Source organism: Mytilus edulis, chromosome 11 (assembly GCF_963676685.1).
Source record: "Mytilus edulis chromosome 11, xbMytEdul2.2, whole genome shotgun sequence".
Classification (NCBI taxonomy): Eukaryota; Metazoa; Mollusca; class Bivalvia; order Mytilida; family Mytilidae; genus Mytilus; species Mytilus edulis.
Window position 1 is genome coordinate 3,852,906 of NC_092354.1, and position 6,039 is coordinate 3,858,944.

Consider the following 6,039-nt stretch of genomic DNA (forward strand, 5'->3'; position numbering starts at 1 on the left):
AATAACTGTTGTATTTGAAAAATCCACGGAGCCAATATTCAAATCTATACACATGTGGAGTGATATCTTAATATACAATGTTTTTCCTGGCTTCCACTTTTCATAAATTTGTCTACGTTCTGCTAGCTGTACCAATTAAAATTACACCCTTGTTTTAATTATTCCAGTAAAAACTAATGTGTGAAGGTTAGCAGTTGACGTTGAAACGCAAAAAAAGTGATTAGAAAAATTGTTTGATCAAAGAGTAAACACTCAAGTCTTCTCATTTTTTGGTTAAAATTCAAACACATTTTCTCTTTTTTGTCTTTTAAATTAAAATCATAATATCACATTTACAGATGGAATATTTCACAATATTTAGTTATCAAAAGCATCTACATGTCATTTTGATGTTAATAGCCTACCAAGTCTTGATTTAGAAACTTGTAAATATATTATACATTTCTAACAGTAGTGGCAACTTAAGATGTAATTCATGCCAAAAAAATAACATCAAATCCTGCTTAAAATGTTTAAGTTTATCTGACTTATTCGCATGCAAAAATGTGAAGCGATAATACTTGGGATATCTTATAACCGCAATCATTATGTTAAAAGGGTGAAGTAGATACTACACATTCAAGGCTGAACTATGCTTTAGAGTCAAAATGTCTTTATATATTTGGAAGCTTAGAACCGTAAACAATAACATCAACATGTATTGACCTTATCGAAGGTTTTACCTACATAAATAAAATTGAGAACCTAACAGTCAATACATTTGCAGTAATCGTTATCTCAAAAGGTGCAATTATGTGCTTTCTGAGATGCCACAAGGTTAGGAAATGAAATTGTTTAATAAGACCAACAATATGATTGGTAGGCAGATTATTTAGTCTTATGACATAACAACAAGACGATGGTCAGGTAGATTATTTAGTTTGATGACAGGACAACAGGACGATGGTCAGGCAGATCATGTAGTTTTATGACAGAACAACAAGACGATGGTCAGGCTGATCATTTAGTTTTATGACAGATCAACTACACGATGGTCAGGCTTATCATTTAGTTTTATGACAGAACAATTACACGATGGGTAGGTAGATTAGTCGGTATTTTTACCGAACTAAAAGACCATGGTCAGGCAGATCATTGTTTTGTGGCAGAACAACCAGACGATGGGCAGGCAGATCATTGTTTAATTGCAGAACAACAAGACCATGGTCAGAATGATCATTTGGTTTCATTACAGAACTACAATACGATGGTCAGCCATATCATTTGGTTATATATCAGAACAATAAGACCGTTTTCAGGCATACACATTGATTTCGATATTGTACTTAAAATAAAAAGCTTTGGAAACATATTTGTTCACCGTGAGTACTTTAGAAAACTAGTTAACTATACATGTATGGTTTTGTCGTACGAATTCTATGTGTACATCAAATTGAGAATGGAAATAAGGAATGTGTCAAAAAGACAACAACCCGATCAAAGAGCAAAACACAACCGACGGCCACAAATGGGTCACCAACACAGCGAGAAAAATCCCGCACGCAAAGGCGTGCTAGAGCTGGCCCCTTCACAAAAATGTTTACTAGTTCAGTGATAATGGAGGCCATACTCCAAACTCCAAATAAAATTGAGAATGGAAATGGGGAATGTGTCAAAGAGACAACAACCCGACCAAATAAACAAACAACAGCAGAAGGTCACCAACAAGTCTTCAATGTAGCGAGAAATTCCCGCATCCGGAGGCGTCCTTCAGCTGGCCCCTAAACAAATATATACTAGTTCAGTGATAATGAACGCCATACTAATTTCCAAATTGTACACAAGAAACTAAAATTAAAATAACACAAGACTTACAAAGGCCAGAAGCTTCTGACTTGGGACAGGCGCAAAAATGCCCCCTTTAGCTCTAATCAATTTAGAAAAAAAACGCATAACAATACGCACATTAAAATTCAATTCAAGAGAAGTTAACTAGCAGTTAACTGACATGCCAGCTCCAGACTTCAATTAAAACGACTGAAAGATTATGATTTCATCATATGCACATCAGGCACAATCCTTCCCGTTAGGGGTTTAGTATCATACCATCATAACATATATGAGAAGAACATAACCCGTGTCATGCCAACAACTGTTTTTAGAATAAATGTGTTTAGTTCCGACGCAAAGACCTTATCGGTGACTCAATATTAACGTTAAAATATGCAATCTTTAATGACTTGACAACAGTATCGTAATTATATCCCTTCTTAATAAGTCTATTCAAAGGTTTTGTAAGTTTCTGAGGTGAATACTGACACCTTGTGCTTTATAAAGAATATTTCCATAAAAAATTGGATGTGAAATACCTGAACGTATAAGAAGTCTGCATGTTGAGCTATATTTACGAATGATGTCTTTATACCGATGATAAAATTTAGTAAATGTTTTGACTAGTCCAAAACAAATAAATGAACTAAAATTGAAAATCATACAGGACTAACAAAGGCCAGAGGCTCCTGACTTGGGACAGGCGCAAAAATGAAGCAGAGTTAATAGATATAGGAAGATGTGGTGTGAGTGCCAATGAGACAACTCTCCATCCAAATAACAATTTAAAAATTAAACCATTATAGGTTAAAGTACGGCCTTCAACACGGAGCCTTGGCTCACACCGAACAACGAGCTATAAAGGGCCCCAAAATTACTAGTGTAAAACCATTCAAACGGGAAAACCAACGGTCTAATATATATAAACAAAACGAGAAACGAGAAACACGTATATATTACATAAACAAACGACAACTACTGTACATCAGATTCCTGACTTAGGACAGGTGCAAACATTAAACATGTTTTGCGAGATCTCAATCATCCCCCTATACCTCTAGTCAATATACAAAAAGGGAACACAGCAACAGTAGGACAACTGGAAGCGCCTGAGTAAGGATTTCGCCGCTCAGTGATACGGTTCACTAGACGACGTTGTCAACACGTAATGGCGGCCATTATTTGACGTTGGATTTGGCATTCCATGCTGAAAAGTTGCATTAATGACATTCTTGGATGTTTAATCTTTATGCTAAACAACACAAAAGGTAAAGGTTTATTCCAGATATTTCAGTTAATTACTATCAAATAAGTCGGCTCCAAAGAAATGATTTAAACAGCAAAAATAAAATAAAATTATATCAAACATGAAAATTGAAATCCAATATATCATCATTTCCTTATAATGATACTGGTATTGAATCAACTATTTACTGGTGAATTACATTCGGATTTCGGACTAAGGTATCCGCACTTGTCTCCGGAAATATTATACCCACACAAGTTGTCAACATCCGTTTTCAAACTGGTCAAGGTGTTCTTCACGATCTCCATGGAAAATATTCACGCAATCACTTCTTACTCAGATAATAGAACATTGTAAACCTCTATCTGTAAATACGGACCAAAATGAATAAAATTCGGAAGCACGTTTGATCACGTTTCATGCCGATTGTAAGTTCTCTAAAAAGGGGGTGGGGGTAATTTCAAGGCCCCAAATTATAGTCCACTGAGGCTACACGAATTCTGCTGAACGTATCGGGTTCAACTCAAAAGTCCATGAACTAAATCATTGGAATGTATTTAAAGACACCTACTTTCACTGTTGGCTATTTTATACCTGGTATGATATTTCATTTGGAAAAACATTTTGTGTCCCTGATTTCATATACACCAAATGTTATATTCATAAAAATTAAATCTTTCATAAACAAAAATTACAAAGGGAAAGCGATCACAGTCACAGATTTCTCTTTCACATATACAAAAAAAATAAAAAATTAGATAGTCATTCTCTAAATTTATATCTCATATTTTAAAAGAAATTTACTCATTGAAATTAACCACTGAATCACCCACCCATTTGAGAGCTTACACATGCATTAACATGTAACCCTCATGACCAGGAATGGCAGGATATGTTACAAATTTAATATGCCTGTACAATTTCTTGATATCCATCAAGGTATATATTAATCCTATAGGCTATAGTCATATATATATATATATATATATATATACAAACTAATTAGAAATTATAATCCATTGACAATACATTGAAGTAATTACTTTAAAAAAATGTACCCCAATTTCATTAATATCATAATATTATCCAATTAATGGTGTTATGACAGTGGGGGTTCATGAATTTAAATTAAAACTAGGTTGTGAGTGCCCCCAAAATGTATAAAATTTCACCTTGCATTGTACAATATTATGGACATGTTAGACATGTTAGATATTCATGTACACTATTATAATTGAAATGTACATGTATGTTTTAAATTTGCCTGTAACTTTTATGTTTTGAGCAGAATTGCTAGAGGCATAACAATTTCTAATACATAATAAATATATAAAATTGAGAATGGAAATGGATAATATGTCAAAGAACCAGCAACCCAAACAAAGAGCAGACAACAGTCAACGGCCACCAATGAGTCTTCATTGGAGCAAGAAAATATGTTTTTTTTCTTGGTAATTTATTTGACAAATTTGTATTCATGTGTTGATTATAACAATGCAAAGTTTAATTTTGCTTTGAATAATTTAGTATATATTCATCTTATTTAGTAATTGTATGTACATTTGCTTTATATACAGGATGGAGAAAGATGTTCACTATGAATCAAAAATTCAAAACAGAGGACTTTTATATATATATATATCAACAAAACCACTTGCAGTAAATGCACATGTATGATTGATATACATACAGCTGAGGAAAACAGTAATCAAATAGAGAGTCAACAACGAGTAATGTCGAAAGCAAAATTATTTTGTTAATACAAAACAATATGACTAGAATATATTAAGGGTAAGTAATTCAAATGTGTCTGTTCAGGGTAACAACAGTGGGTTATTTACAATGCGCTATGATTTCAATCCCTCAAATATGAAACAAAAACATGATAGACATTATCATGATTATGTATTAACTATTTTGATAAGGAAATAGACTGAATATATCTTACATTTAACAGTCAGACAAGATAATTGCCAATGGAATAAATTGGGAATGGAAGTTAAAATTTATAGTTTATATTTATTTATGAAATGCACATTTATACACAGACTTTAAGACCAAATGGTATACTTTTAACATGTTTAATAGTTTAAAGATTTTATACTATTATCTATGCTGTATAATTTCAATATAGTTTCATTTGGATGTAAAACCAAATTTCAAGAATGAAGGGTACTGTAATTTAAAATTAATTTATAAAGATAAAAAAACAATAAAAGGGAATTAACTCTTACTTTATGTGCATCATATCCATGAGAATGAAGTGGTTTAATAAAATTGACTATTTTCTTCAGATAGGAGAATGACTTAAGCAGACCATATTTTGGTCAAAGATGCAAATAACAATAAAATATAATATATTATAATTATCATTCATCACTACTTTTCAATTGAATCAACAAACTTAATTTAATAACAATTTTTATTTTTTTATTTTCAGTACACAACACATACTGGAGGATGAAAATTTTGATACCTGGAATCAGCAAAATTTATATGAAATTTGTTATGAGAGATATGTTCATGTACAGAATGGTAACCGAGGTGGTTCAAGTGTTTATTAGCAGACATTTTTGTTGAACTTGTGCAGGATTTGAATAAATGAAACTTAACTCAGTCTTAAGCTGACTATGGGCTCAATGTGTAGTAAAAAGAGGATTTTGAAATATGCAAAGACTCATCAACATTCAAATGTGCATAAGTGCCAGTGAAATGTCACTATATTTAGTAAAAAAATCAGATTATTGTCTCAGTTGTGTTCATGAAAAAAAAATGTCGAAGGAATATCACTGTTGTATAATTTATAAGATTCCTCATTTTTGTCGAGCCTGTGATTTTGTTGCAGAAAGCTAGACAAAGGGACAGTGAGCCGGCTGATTAGGCGGCGATGTTAGATAATTACTTAAAAGCTCTATATTTTAGAAGGTTGAAAGACCTGGATGCTTCATTCTTGGTATATAGATGCCTCATGTTAAGAAGTTTCT

At 32.5% G+C, this 6,039-nt stretch overlaps 1 long non-coding RNA gene across 1 annotated transcript; it reads left to right on the forward strand.

Annotated features, from left to right (window-relative positions):
* Positions 1–2,902: 2,902 nt before the first annotated feature.
* On the forward strand, positions 2,903–5,804 carry LOC139494732 (uncharacterized). Its single transcript, XR_011657128.1, has 3 exons — positions 2,903–3,077; positions 4,633–4,846; positions 5,496–5,804. It is a non-coding gene; the product is annotated as an uncharacterized lncRNA (long non-coding RNA).
* Positions 5,805–6,039: the final 235 nt, after the last annotated feature.